This window comes from Mastomys coucha, unplaced genomic scaffold (genome assembly GCF_008632895.1).
Source record: "Mastomys coucha isolate ucsf_1 unplaced genomic scaffold, UCSF_Mcou_1 pScaffold22, whole genome shotgun sequence".
Classification (NCBI taxonomy): domain Eukaryota; kingdom Metazoa; phylum Chordata; class Mammalia; order Rodentia; family Muridae; genus Mastomys; species Mastomys coucha.
The window spans coordinates 104,231,379-104,246,989 of NW_022196905.1; the positions used below are offsets into that span (position 1 = coordinate 104,231,379).

Sequence of the window (15,611 nt, forward strand, 5' to 3'; positions counted from 1 at the left end):
TGTGATCCGCTCTGACCCTCACTGTGGGCGTGTGATCCGCTCTGACCCTCACTGTGGGCGTGTGATCCACTGTGACCCTCACTGTGAGCGTGTGATCCACTCTGACCCTCACTGTGTGCATGTGATCCACTCTGACCCTCACTGTGTGCATGTGATCCACTCTGACCCTCATTGTGGGCGTGGGATCCACTCTGACCCTCACTGTGGGCGTATGATCCACTCTGACCCTCACTGTGGGCGTGTGATCCGCTCTGACCCTCACTGTGGGCATGTGATCCACTCTGACCCTCACTGTGGGCGTGCGATCCGCTCTGACCCTCACTGTGGGTGTGTGATCCGCTCTGACCCTCACTGTGGGCATGCCATTACACTGTGAGGCATTTGCCCAGGAGAAAGACTCTACTGACAGAGACTTCCACAAGGATGACAGTTTCTTGCCTCATGCCTTCAGCAAGCCATCAGCCTGGCTATGCTCCACATGCTGTGTGATCAAGGGTAGGAACTAAATGTGAACATTGCAGGTGAAGTCCAGAAACCCTGTGATGACAGAGAGCAAGCCACAGGGAAGGCCACTCACTATGGGACCATGATCTGTGCCTTCAGGCCATCGCCTCAGTAAGCTCTGTAGGTAAAAGACAGGACAAAGGCAGCCTCCAACATGGAGGCCAAAACTGAAGTTTTCTGTCTCTTTACAGGGTTTTTAGCACAATGTCCCTGTCTGACTCAATGTAAGTTAAGATTTGTGAAGTTCATTTTGTGTAGTTTCGTGCACATATTTTATATTAAGATGCATATACCAGTATTGTGCTCCAACCCTGACATGCCTTGCGAAGTATCTGAAAGAACATTAGCTGTAATTCAGTGTAAGTTATTTAAAGTGCACCCAGATAGGAAATTATGCAGATGCCTGGAAAGAGCAAAGACAGCTGGGTAGGCAGGCAGTAAACATTAGGGATGCCAAGATCCGACTAGGAGGCATCTCAGTATTCACTCTGAGAATCTTAAAGCTTTTCCATAGCTTTAATTTTTTATCGTAAAATTTTTGGAAAATATACAAAGCAGTGTAGACAGATGATCTTAAAAACTCCTGGGTTCGACTTAGAGAAATGTAAATGAGTCTTCCATAGGAGGCTGATTATCAGACTGTGTAGGGCATGCCTGCACACCTACACTCACTATGGCCCTATTCATAAAAGCCAAGGTGCATGGCCAGCCTAGCCTGGGCAAATGGATAAAGGATATATAGCATATCTATACATTGTTTTATTAAGCCATGAAGAACAAACCTACATCTCTCTGAGGGAAATGGATAGAACTGGAGATCATTGTGTTAAGTGCAATAAGGCAGACTTGGAAAGGCAAGTGATGTTGGCTCTTATGCGCAGTCTACATGGCAACAGGGAGGAGGAGCTTAGAGGGAACAGCCTGGAGTCACGTGATCAGAGGGAACATCAACTGAGGAACTGTCTAGATCAGACCAGCCTTGGCCATGTCTTTGAGGTGCCTTGACTGGTATGGGTATGCCTGATCCACTGTTGGCAGCACCATCCCTATGCAGGTGGGCCTGGGCTACGAGAAAGCTAACTTATGAGGACCCAGCGAGCGGCTTTCCTCAATGGATCCTGCTTTGAGTTCCCTCCTTGACTTCCCTAAGTGATGCATTATGACCTGGAAGTAATAAGCCAAGCAAACCCTTTCCTCCCCAGTTTGCCCTTAGACTCGGTGTGTATCACAGTAACCAAACCGCAACTAAAACAGCACTTGATGAGGCTTCAGTCCAAGGCCAGCCTAGTCTATAGAGGAAGACATGAAGTGCCCATATGCTTCGGAAGCAGAGGCCTTCGGGCTGCCCAATGACTGCACACAGCTGTATGTGTGTGCATTGTATAGTAGGAAGCATTAGAAGTGAGGGATTGGTGCTAGACAGTGAGGTATGTGTGTATATTTCAGGGGAGAGCGTTGAGCACACAATGTACAGTGCACACTAGAGACAGCTTCCAGGGGGCAAAAGTAACATCAATAGGACCTGGTGAGACAGACCCATGCCAAGCAGGCAGTCTGACAGTGAGCCCCCCACAGACTGCTGGTCACAACTGCTGAGAGAATAGAGCAACAGGCTGTGGGAAACAGTATGAAGCCTAAAACCACATCTTAGGACCACTAGTTTCTAGCTGCATTGCTTGGAGCAAGTTGTCCGCCCACACCCCTTTCTCATTTGCCAGTGCGGACCCTCATCCTCACCTGTGATGTGGTCAGGTATCGTAAGCCCCTCCCAGCCCAGCCCTGCCCTACAGCCTGTGCAGCAGAGGCTGGTCTTCCTGCCCCTCCTACTTACCAGACCCTCTGGCCCTGCAAGGGTTGCCTTCCCCTCAGCACAGGCCCTTCTGTTGTCCTTCCAAGGACCCCCCCCCCCCCAGAAACTGGTGGAGCTTGTCCATGTGCCCTTCCTTGAGAAGTACACTCATTCTTGGTTATGGCCATCTTGCCTCTTCTAACTGTGCTACTGAGGATCCCTCCCCTATGTCACCCACTATCTCTAGACCTTGGTTCCAGAAGCAAAGACTGTGTGACTGTCTGTGACTGCACAGAAGGGCTTAGTGTGTATCACATGAAGGAGCTGGCAAGTGGGCATGGTCAGAGCTCCCTGCCATCTCATTCAGTGAGTCTGTGAAGCATCGGACGATCATCCATCGCTGCTCCGCCGCCTGCTGTGATGTGCTCATCCCCACAAACATGCAGCAGCAGGAGCCTGCGCTGCCTAGTTCTGCCACAGAAGCTCACTGGATTCAAAGATAGGGAAGCTCTCTGTGTTGCGGGCACTCTTTCAGCTATTGTTTTACACCATGATTCCATTTAAGACCTGAAAGGGATCTGAGATTTTATGTAATTAAACCCCAAGGTGTTGGTCACTCAGTAAGAGACTGAATGTTTAAAGCTGCTTGGGATTAGTAAGGGAGCCCCGACCCCTGACCCTATGGAAGAGGTCCCCAGAGAACCGTTATCTGTGAGGAGAGACATGGCTTGTCTAGAGAGAGGCCAGAACAATCCAGTGGTACAGAGCAGTGCAACTAGTGACCGGGGTGGCAGTACCAGCAGGAAGCTGGCAGCACATGAGGGTTAGCACATCGCTCGGAAGCCACCCACACTCTGCCTCTGTCAAACCCCACCTTACCCTTGATCTGATCCACTCTCTTCTGCTCTTTCTTCTGGGCTGTGCCTCAAATGCTGACTTAAAAATCAAATCCAAATGCCACGCTTGGCACTCCCCACTGCAGCCCAGAAATGCTGGTTCTGCATCATGCGTGTGGCATACATAGCAGCCAGCGGAGATGGCCTCAGACCCAGGAGGAGTCTTTGGCACAGCCTCAGCTTGACATGTGCCTGTCTTTAAGTCAGCCCAGGCTCACTGGGAGGCCTCATCCCAGTGAGCACTGCATACTAGCTCAGATCTCTAGTCCACTGGGTCTCAGAGCTGTGCTCAAGCCAGCCTCTGAGTACTGCACGTCAAAGTGTGTTCACACCTAAGAGAAGAATTCCTTAGCTCCCCAAGGTCAGAAAACAAGTGTGTCCTGCCACAAGCTAGACCCTCTGCTCTGTGGGCACATGCACAGCTCCTCAAACCAGATACGTCTGCAGAGCATACTCCTCCTTCCTTCCCTAGGCATGGCTGGCCTGTTCTTTCTGCTCTCTAATCATTACATGGGAAAAGATAACACAGAGCTTCAGGAGCCTAAGGCAGGAAGTTCAGGGGTTGGATGCTAGCTGGAGTCATGCAGAACCCATCTTGCAGGTTGGAGAGAACAAAGAACAAACAGAAAAGAGGGTGAAGGATCTCACCTGCCCCGAAACCAGTCACTGTTCTGCACCCATGGGTCTAGAAATAGCGGCGTTGGGTCAGCAATTCACGATTCGCCACCCAGGGTTGAGCGGGAGAGGACGCAGGCGGCAGCAGTTGGTTTATCGAGCATTGCTTTGCAATTTGCACAACAAAAATACCTGCAGAAATCAAGCTGCCACTGCCCTTGCTCTTTGCATTAATTTTCCAACAATCTGCACCCCCTCCCACCCATGGAATCGTAGGAACTTGTCTCTCTTAATGCAAAAGTAAGTCCTAGATGCAAAGTCCCCTGTCCCACCCTGAATGGAAACTACTTTTCTTATTTGGTTTCTCAACAGCCACTACCCAATTGTGCTTCTTTAAGCATGAAAAACAAAACAAAACAAAACCAACAACAAAAACCCCTGCAGAGCCCTGGCAGAGTAATTTGGATGCACAGGGACTCTTGCAGATAGGACCAACAAGAGGAGCCAGGCCACTCTGCTCCCAGTAGGGGTGGCACACATGGCCTCTGCCCCTTGAGGCAGCAGCAGCTGCTTTTCAAGCCCCACAAAGCAGAAGCTGCCTTGCAGCATGGCTGTCATGCGGACACATCTGTGAGGGCTGTAGACAGCCTCTCAGCAGTTCCTTTGCCTCTCCTGCCACAAAGCCAGAAACAAATATTTAGCTGGCTGCAGAGAGCCATCCGCATGAGTGCTGTCCCCCTGGGGGTCTTATGCACACAGCGCCTGGCTGCTCCTTCCACGTGACACAGAACATATAATATATTTATGTCTCCTGTAACCATAGAAACCTGTTGTATCAGGGAAGACGCTGTAATTCTGCTTCTCTCCAGAAAGACGAATAAAGCCACAGGGCAGCCGCCACTGCAGCAGGCTGCATTCAGGGGTGGTCACACTGGGGGACTTTAACAAAGTATCAGATAGACACAAGGAGGTAAAACTGCTCTGGGTGATCTTTTAAACACTGGAGCCAAGCCATGGTTTTCTTGAATCACCCACAGGGCTTGCACTTCATTCATTACCCCGAGCACAGTGGTCCTGTTTGTGTGACTTCTGCCAGGAAGTCAGTGGCATAAGGCAAACATACATTTGCTGTACAATTGTACAATTGTTGATTTACAAAAAACACAGTGTGGCCATTGAGGGGGTGGAAATAGTGCTGGTCTAACCCAGGCTCCTCCACTCCCTGGATACAGCAGTAAGGATTGCCTTCCTGGTTACTGTGAGGAAGGCGGTCACTTAGGGGAAAGACCCAGCCCACAGCAGCTGTGGCTGCCCCAGTCTTCATTTTCCTCTTTTGGTCCCATGCAGGGGTCACAATGCCTGCAAAAGCTTGCTTTGGTAAGCACATCTACAGCACCTCAATTCTTACGAAAGCATTCACAAATATTTATTATATAATTATAAAACCCCCAAGGGAGCTGAGGAATATAAATCCCATCTCTTTTCCAATTAATTCTGCACCTTTCCATTTGGCAAATATGTATGTTTTGTGTCTCTTAACAGAGCAAGGAACCCCTTGGCTCTTTTGTCTGTGAAGTAGCTTGTTGTTGGCTGTGTGTGTGTGTGTGTGTGTGTGTGTGTGTGTGTGTGTGTGTGTGTGTGTTGTTTAAAGGAATTTATCCATGAAAGCTCCCAGTGCAGCTGAGAGATGACTTGGGCGACATCTGCTGGCTGGCTGGAGAAACAGGCTGGCCCACGGAACCAAAAGCCATGCCCACTCCCCAGGCCCTAAGTAAATCCCAAACCCACCGGGCTCTGTGGACTGTGGGTGGTAGGTACAATCATGGCTGAGAAGGCAGGGCATTTACACTTACTGTTATTATTTTCTTTATTATTGTTATTTAAATGGCAGTATTAGAAAGCAGGGGATGTTTCCCACCAGCTAATAACCATTTAAGTTGCATTTGTGGGCTTTCATGACTTGACGACAGCTTCTCAAAATCTTGGGCTGTTAAACCCCCTACTGGGTTAATGTGGCAGAAAAAGACAAGGAGGGCGCTTCTGTGCAGAGGCCTCTCTGGTGTCTGAGGGAGGGGAGGGGAGCGGGTCCTTTCAGAAAATTCAATTAGGAGAGCGGGGAACAGCCGCCCAGTGCCCCAGGCAGACACTCTGGATTGCCCGACTGTCTCAGCCTTTAGGCAGGGAAGCAGTGTGGACAGGAAATTGCCCCTACCCAAAGCTCACTGGAGAGAGAGAGGGTCTCTATCCTGAATGCAAGGGTGTGGAAGCCTTTCCCGATCCCTCCCAAGGAGGAGTACAGGCTGTCTTGTCCCCAGTGTGGGTATCCAACTGACTATCCCAAGGAAGACTTAGGGAATAGCCAATAACTCCAGAGATTGCCACGGCTTCTTTAAAGAAACTGTCTTCTGCACAAATGCCCCTCTCCCAGGGGTTGCCCAGAATTGGGGCACCTCTGTTGAGTGGTCTCATTTTCAGACCAAGTTGCCTGGGTCTGGTGGCTCTTGGTGGCATTATTTTGTGCAGAAAATTTAAAGGTGGGCTGTTTGCCTAGATTCAAAGAATCCTGCACAAAACTGATACACACCACACAATTCTGTTGCAGCTACCTAGTGCATATGTGCTGCAGTGCATGGGGTGTTGTGTGTAGAACAGCTCTGAGGGCTCCACCCAGTGTGCTGCTGAGCTGAGCTGCTCTCGGGGGTCACATGTGAGCTTCACTCTGGCCTCCTCCTTCCCTTCTCAGAAGTCATTCAGCATTCACTGTGGCTTTCATCCATGCAATTGTGGGGACAAAGGGCTCTCAAGAAGGTTTCCTCTTCTTCGTGTCACATCCCCTCCACACCACACACATGTATAAGCCTCCTACACAGCACCTAGGGGCATCCTGGCACATCAGCTCCTTCCGAGGCCTCCTGGACTCTTAGTGAACAAGGGCTTTGGGCCTCATGGGGACTTGGAAGGTCATTCCAGTTGTAGTGGGTCTTCTGTGCTTTGTAGGACAGAATCCGATGAAAATGTGTGTGTGTGTGTGTGTATTGAGAGATCTGGTTCTACAGAAAGCTGAGGGGACGGGGCAGCTGGCTGTAAGCCTGGAGCTTCTAGGCTGAGTGACCCCAGGTCACCATCTGTACCTCTGAGGGTGAGAGCTGCATAGGAAGGCATAGGTCTAGAAGCTTACCGTTCCTTGGCTGTTTTGACACTATTTCCAGTGGAGTAGGCACCCAGGGCAAGGAAAGAACATGTTCTCCTACCTGGCTTTTGCCATGAGGCTTAATGCCAGTGTTCTAGGAGGGCCTTGACATCAGCAGCCGAGCTCAGCTGCTGTAACTGCTCATGATTCCTGCCAACTGAGAGTTGGAGCTCACGGTCTGTGAGGCCCAGAGCTCCTACCCGGGAGGGGTGCCTGATGCTCTCCACACTCACACATGCACACCCACCTTCCACTATGGTGTGATGTGATGTGGAACCATCACAAACCCTTATGATCTCCATCCAGAGCGGAGGGGAAAGCCAATGCCATGGGCTTGAGGCCCGGCAGTGTCCAAGAGTGCAGTGTCCCCTGTGGTCCCAGAAGCCCTACCCTAAGCCAGTCCTATGACAAGCAAACGTTGTCTTCCAGAGTCACTCACGGGAAGCCCCTTCCAGGTTCTACTGAGGAACTGGTAGAAAGGGATCCTGGGATCACTGTGAAACCAGTAGAATTTTGTTTTCCAGTAGCTGAGGTGGTTCTCTGGGTAGAGGCTCCCTGTGCAGTGATGCTTTCAGTTGTATTGGCCCCACAATGCTAGGCAGTGCGTGTGACCCAGATACAGGTAGTGACACCCAAGAGGCCCTCAGAAGTCTATGCAGCCACCCAGCCTGTGCTGAGCCTAAGTGACCTGGAGTCCCACCCAGCCTCCACACCTCACCATTCAGCCAAGGCAAAAGCGAGCACTCTACCTGCTCTGTGTGATCAGCAGGACCAGAGCTGAGGAGCAGGGCTCCCCGGAGTATCTGTAGAGCGAAGAGCTCATGGCTTCGACAGAACAGGCTCCTTCTCGAAGGCAACAGTGACACTACAGCAAAGCTTTGGACCCTGTGGGAGGGGTCATGTGACAGAAGCAAAGGTTCAGTCGAAGGGAAATGGCAACAGCAAAGGGGTTCCTCACGAACAGCCACAGAAATTAATTCAAAAGTCAAATTCATAGTGAATCTGAGCTCTGGCAGAACTCACTCGCCTGCCAGCATCATGTGACTTCACTGTCACTTTGCTCCTGCACAAAACATGCACTTGTACTACACAAGCCATCACCCTGCTGAACACCAGCAGGTGCTGCCTGGGACACTGCAACTCAGATTCAAGATGGCCGCAGGTCTACAGTGTTTTCATGGCAACGTTTCCAACTCCTTAATTATGGAAATGTATCCTGATTCACTTCTCAGCAGCAGCAGTTTGGTTTGTCTCTGGATTATATTTGATTTTAAAAACTGTTGCTTGAATTTCATTGGTTAAACGTTCAACGAGATTTTCCTTGGGATAGAATGGAAGTTACAATCTCTGAAATGGCCCTAAACATATCTCTACCATCTGTGTTTATGTGAAGTGGTGTTCTTACCATAGTCAATTATAATACTGGAATATGCAGGCTAGATGGATGGCTCAGTGGTTAAGAGCACTGACTGCTCTTCCAGAGATCCTGAATTCAATTCCCAGCAACCACATGGTGGCTCACAACTGTCTGTAAGGGGATCCAGTGACCTCTTCTGGTGTGTCTGAAGAGATCAACAGACATAAAATAAATAAACAAATCTTTTTTTAAGAAACTGAAATATGGACCAACTGAGAAGAGCAATGAAGATGCTGTGTCCTGCAGGATCAAATATTTGATCAAAAGTTCATTCCTAGCCAGACGGTGGTGGTGCACGCCTTTAATCCTAGCACTTGGGAGGCAGAGGCAGGTGGATTTCTAAGTTCAAGGCCAGCCTGGTCTACAGAGTGAGTTCTAGGACAGCCAGGATTATACAGAGAAAACCCTGCCTCGAAAAACCAAAAAACAACAACAACAACAACAAAAATTCATTCCTTCTATAAAAGCAAACATATATGTCCATCTCCTTAGTATGCAAATTTGCTTTCATTTTTAATTACTGTTCTCTTCACAGAGGCCAGATACCTGGGAGGACTGAGTCATGGGAGGAAGGGGTTTTTCTGTTCATGGCTTGATAGCTTGCCATTTATCATGATAGGAAGGCTTGCTGGCGCATGTAGCTGTTGGTTATATTGCACCCCCAGCCAGGAGGCAGAGGTGACAGCTGGCACTAGCTTTGCACTAGCTTTCCCCTCTATTCGCCCTCACCCAGCCTGTTGGCTGCTGCTGCCCACGTTCAGTATTAGTCTCCCCGCCTTGGTTGACTCTGTCTAGCGATACTTCCACACACTGAGATGTGTTTCCTGGGTGAATCCAACCCAGTTAATTCAGCGAAGAAGAGGCACAATACCAAGGAACTATTTAAAATCAGTATCTTTATGATCAATAAGTATTTGATTTATACACCTATCTTGAATATCCATGTACCCAACCAAAGTCACAGAGGGAAAAAAATGTCCTGGGCAAAAGTGGTCTCAGGAGCCAGGGCCAGGGTTCAAAGGTTAAAGGTCTTTGCTACACAAGCCCTATGACCTGAATTCAACACCCAGAACCCATGTAAAGACTGAAGGAGAAAACTGACTCCACAGTTGTTCTCTAACCTCCATATGCACTGTGATAAGCACATGCTCCCCATACACAGGCATGTACACACATCCACACATCATGCATGTACACACACACACACACACAATGTATGCATACACACATACATACATCATGCGTGTATACACACATCCACACATCATGCATGCACACACACACACCCGCACATCATGCATGTACACACACACACACAATGTATGCGTACACACATACATACATCATGCGTGTATACACACATCCACACATCACACATGTACACACACACATAATGTATGCCTATACACATACATACATCATGCGTGTATACACACATCCACACATCATGCATGCACACACACACATCTGCACATCATGCCAATTAACTGTTTTCCTTTATAAGATTTGTCTTGGTCATAGTGTCTGTTCACAGCAATTAAGCCTCAATTAAGACAGAATTCCAAGTACAAGAGCTGCACAAACTGTACAAAGCCCTGTAGTGATGACCATGGTCTGGACACCAGGCTCCACACCAGTTTGGGGTAGTGGAGTCTGGCCAGCTGGGCCTTGAACAGGCTGCTGTCTCCTCTGTGTCCTACCCAGATTGACCCTTGTTATTTCCAGTTCATCTTAGAGGCTACTCAGGAAGGGCCCACCTTACCCCAGATGCTAGCACTTGGTGTGCTCGTGGCTCATACAGCTGGTCCCTTCTGCCCTCTGTGCTGTGGGCCCTTCCACTCTCCCCAGAAAAAAGCATCTCTCTTTCTCTCATACAGCAAGAATGGCAGATGACCAGGGCCCACAGGGCTCCTTATGTGGAATGGGGAACAGGGCAGTTCTGTCTGCAGGTTGGTACAGAAGGCAAGATCTTCCTCTCTACTACACCTAGGGGCCAGTGGAATCTTCAGGACAAACAAACAAACAAACAAGAACTAGCCCTGGTCACACACTCATCCTCCAGGAATGAGGCTGTTCTCAGTATGCTGTGGTGTCATGGGCCAGGTCTGGCTCCCTCAGCATCCTGAGCCAGGGCCTGTCTGCTTCTCTACTTCCCGCTCACCACCACCAAGGCAGGAGAGAGAATGCACAGGACCACTCTTCCCTGGCAAAGCAGCTTCCAGGACTCCGGTTTCTGTGGCCCTTTGAAGATACTTTGCAGTCACTGAGCCTGGAAGGAACACCTCTGTTCCTCTGTCAAATGCTCTTTCTCAGCCTTTGGTGCCTGGAGACATTTCCCCTGGCCTTGTAAGGTGGCTGTGTGGGACAGAGACTGAGCAGAACTGTACTGGGTCTCTAGGAAGTGCTCTATCCTCCCTGATCCCAGCCACCACATTGCCCTGACCTCTGGTAAGCAGAAATGAGTGGACTGGGAGACCTCTGTGGGGTTGAGTTCAGGGCACCCCTCCTATTCCCAGGGGGATAGGGCAGTGGCAGGCTGTAGCACTCATCAGAGTAATCTTGTGTATTTTAGCTCCCTCCTCTCTGGCCACTAACTCCACTAACAAGGACTAGAAGTCCAGGACAATACTCAAAGCCTTTTCATGCAGTCGCCTATAAGGGAAGAGGTCCAGTACCATGCCTTTCTGTGTTGACATTTCATTTTCTGTGTACATGGCTCATGCATACATGCATGCATAGCATGCATGCACATGTGTGCACACACATTTGCACAAACACGTGCACATACACAAACACACACACACATACAGAGAATATCAGTGCATGCTTGCTCTGTGGGCATGGGGCAGGGCCTCTGTTTCTTCCCTTGCCCACATCTGACAGTGGTAAGTGATTACCACAGGAAAGCATAGGAGCTTAAGCGACTGCACTGTTTCTTATGGCTTTCGGCATTCTCATGAAGGAATGCATGCACTGCTAGAATAGATAAAATCTCCAGAAAGGACTCATAGCGATACACAGTAACAAGTGTCGTGTGCACAGTGTGTCTTCTGCTGCAAACTCTCACATAGGCTCCCATGTGGCACTTAAAATAGTCCCTGAGTAGAGCAGCAGATGTGCGCCAAAGTGCGTGTGCATCTGATTCCTACACGGCTCTTGCAGGAACAACCAGAGTGGGAAGAAAACGCGCCCCTTCAGGGCCCTTCGCACCTGCCAAGTGCTGTGCACCACTGCCCATCCCCCACCCACCCCACCCCATCCCCTTGACTAGCCTGGTTCACCTGCAGGGAGGAGGGTCTGCTGGTCTTAGGTCGCAGGGATGTATCTGGAAGGGTGGGGTTTCACCCCATCACCACTCCCAGGGACCGCACTGGGCTCTGTCCATGTCACACATCAACTCAGAGGTTGCAGAAGACATGTTTCAGGGAGAATGCCACTGACTGCATGCTCCCAGCAAAGACCTAAAAATGAGACACCAAGAAATGAGGCTTCCGCTCAATTACAGCTTTGTGTTCCCTGCCGACTGGCTGTGGAGCTGACAGGAAGCAGGCCTCAGCTGTTTGATCACTATATTTACTGAAAGCAGAAAAGCTAGACCAACACTATGAGCTCCTCCTCTCAGCCCTGGAGTTCAGACCAGATCATTCCAGGCCATGGTGACAGACTCACAGAGCTCCAGGCTTCGAGTGATTTTCTTTAAAAAGCACTTGGAAGACCATTTTTATTCTTTTATCAGTGTGACAGTCAAGGTGCAAGTCAGAATATAGGGGGAGGAATGTGGAGAGAGACAGGGGAGGAGGGAGGAAGGGAAGAGAGGTAAAGAGGAGAGAGAGGGGGGAGGAATGTGGAGGGAGACAGGGGAGGAGGGAAGAAAGGAAGAGAGGAAGAGGAGAGAGGTAGAGAGGGGAGAAGATGGAGAAAGGGAGGGAGAGAAAGAGAAAAAGGCAGGGGAGGAGAATGTGAATGAGAAGAGTCTCCTGTCACGTAAATGTAATAATTTACTTTTAGACAACCAGGTTTCTGGTGTCATTTAGACACCTAAACCACACTAAAGTAACTGGGTTTTGACCTTATAAAGAGCAGCCATTTCTAGAATGACCCGAAGCAGAAGCCTCTCCCAGGAGATGCGGGGAGGGGAAGTACATTAGTGACTGGATGGCTGAGTGGGGCCAGCCTGTGAACAAGGAGGGTTTGAGCCAGCAGACTTGACATCAGAGTCTATGCTCACTGTGCCATGCATGGCTCCGAGGTCTGGAGTGGGTGACATCTGCTGAGGAGAGAGCAGCCTGGGTGGGAGTCCCTGCATCTGTTTCTGAACACACGCATGCGCCTCTCTCTTGCCCAGCTCTGGTCTCAGTGGTATCATACCAACAGGCTGTGCTACTGCTAGGTTGGTGCAGCAGGGGCACACAGGTCTCTGGGGATACTGTCTCTCTCCACCAGTCCTCTACAAAGCTTAAACAGAAGAGGGACTTTCTAGTAAGGTTAAGGGACTCAATGAACTGCAGTTCAGCCTTGCACTGTAGAGGGAAGCTGGGACCTCTGGGCTACGTGGGCAGGGCCACCCGTCACTGCTCAGCCATTTCACTTGGCAACTGTAGCTCATAGCTCCAGAGCAGGAAGATGGCCACCTTCTGTGCCCCTGTGTTTATACATAGTCTAGAGCCAGCATCCAGTACCCATAACCAGATTTTCCTGAATGTGAATGCTAAAAAGAACGTAGTTATGATTAGATGTCTCCTGCATTGACCCTACCCTCTCTCCAGCATGATGCCCATGCTGTGGGATGTAGACCCTTCCCATCTTAAAGGTTTGCTAAAATTAACTGTGAAAGAACCGGGGGGCTGTATTGCTGCCCAGGGGAGCACCCCTGAAGCCCAGGTTCTTACAGCTTCTTACACGTTCTGGAGAACATCCCCAAAAATGTACAAGGCACTTGGTCCCAAGGACAGGCAAGTCGCAGAGGCACTGAACTTGTGCCATGATAGCAGAGAGGCTCCCTCAGTGGGGAGGAGAGCTTTGCTCTGAAGGAACCATCTTTCTGAGGCCATGGGGCTCAAGACTAGGAGCTGGCCTCTCCACGGGGCCTGAGGACCAGCGGCCATCTCCAGCTCCGGATTGGAAGTTGGTCTTCAGCAAGTGACTGCTCATTGGTACAAGAGAAGCTTTGAGGCAGGGGATCAAGAAGAATTAGCAAAGGATGCTGGGACATAAACAGGGCCATGCCTGTGCAGAGCTCCTGCCTGGCCGATGGACAACATGCTCACAGAGATCAGGAGGCCGAGTTTCTAAGTGGAAATCCTTTCTGAAGCCTCTTGCCATTCCCCTGTCTATCCCATGAGCAGGATGAGCCCCGGCACAGCTCCACAGCACTGATCCATGGCTGTCTCTTGGAGGGTCACAACCATGGGCATCTTGGAACCCGCCATGGCCAGCTTGTTTTATTATCACCAGAGTAGCAGGCTAGGCTCTGGCAGGGCTGGAACAGGTACAGGCAGGAGAGGTGGGCACCTTGGAGAGGTTGCTGTGGAGCCTGCCTTGTTCTCTCCTTCTTTCCCTCACCAGGATGCCAGCTTATACTGCAGCCTTTGTCCTCTGTCCTCCATAGCTTGGTAATCTAAGCATCAACCTCTGCTAACCCCACTGGACAGGCTGGAGTAATAGCAGAGCCCTCACCATCCCTTGGAGACTTAGGATTAGAGAAGGCTAGGATAAGAAATCAAGCTAGAATCCTTATGTATAGAGAGCCACAAAGAAGAATGAGCAAGTGTGGTGGCCAAGGCTATCAGAGTGGGGCCAAAGCATGGTAGACAGACCAGAGAGCAAGCACTGCAGGGGAGGCTGGCCTTGGTGCCCAAGGCATAGCTGACCAGGGCCCTCCCTTCCACTGTTCCTGGCCTCACCCATCCTGAAGCCCCACCACTTTCCCTACAGAGCTGGGATTAGTTTTGCCTGAAACTCTGCCTACTGATGGTCCTTCTGCCTCTTCCACTGTGGCCGCCAGAGGAGCGATCAGCCCAGGTGGTACCGAAGGCTTTCTGTACAGCACCTGTGGCAGATTGCTGCATGCCTGCTGGCACTCCCATCTCACTCCCACTCTGGCTCTTTCTGCAGCATTCACTATGGAACACAGTAGTACTTACTGTGTAATGGTTTCCATGATCATCGGCGCCGTCTCTGAGCCTCTTCAGGGCAGAAGCTGTCTGAATTCAGTCAGGCCAGCCCTTGCTAAGGATCTGCTACACACAAGTTGCTTGATGGAAGAAAACTTTTTACATAGGGTCTTAGCAGGTTGAAGCAGGTCTTGAACTCATGATTTTCCTGCCTCAACCTCCCAAGAGTGGCGATTTCAAGCATATACCACCACCTAGTGTAGTGTTTCTTACTCTCACTATTGAGTAAACTGCTTTTTCAGTTTGCTTGGGTCAGGAATACAAGACTACTCTTTCATTTCAACAAGGAGAGTTTAAGACTCTAGAAAGTGTGAATTGCATAGAGATGCAAGCTCTGGAGAATATAAGTCACTCTGGAGAGTCAGCCCTCACGTGTGAGCCCCAAGGTCATGCTCTGGACATTTCCAGATGTGAATGTGACCTAGGCCTGATGCTGAGTCAGGATCCAGGAGGCCATAGGCAGAGGAGGGTGGGATGGTGATGTGGGCATCACTGTTATCCTCTTTATCTTCCCTGCACGGCACACAGCATGCACATGAAGCAAGCATCTAGTCATTTTATTTAAATCAGGGTTCTACTGGACATTTCTATTTACTTAGAATGTGTCATGAGGTTTCCATTAAAACCTGTCACGGGGGAGATATGAATTCAAGACTGGTCACATACTCATGCCCCACTGGGGAAAGGGACCCAAGAAGCCTGTACTATCCATCAAAACCACCCATGAGTCTGTCTCCCCATCTTGGACTAGCACCATGCTTGGTACAGTGTAGGTGATCAGCAAATGTTTGTAGAATGGACTAGAATAAGCCTGTGTTGGGGTTTGCCCCGCTGCAACACAGTCTGGACAGAGTGCCTGCTCCTCCAGACATGCGCCCAATGCCTGGGCACACATTGTTCAAACACTGCTCCATCTGTACAGTTCCCAGCTGCGTAGATGTTACAGGCACCAGCGAGCCACAGTGTGGAAGGCAGTGGGGACCCCTGGCATCAGGAGGCCAACTCCACAGTAATGTGGGTTGCTTTT

General features: G+C 50.0%; 1 protein-coding gene across 3 annotated transcripts in view; it reads left to right on the forward strand.

The window, feature by feature from the left end:
• The window catches only part of Ttc28 (tetratricopeptide repeat domain 28), a 436,243-nt gene that overhangs the window by 396,095 nt on the left and 24,537 nt on the right, over positions 1 to 15,611 (forward strand). The window lies entirely within an intron of this gene.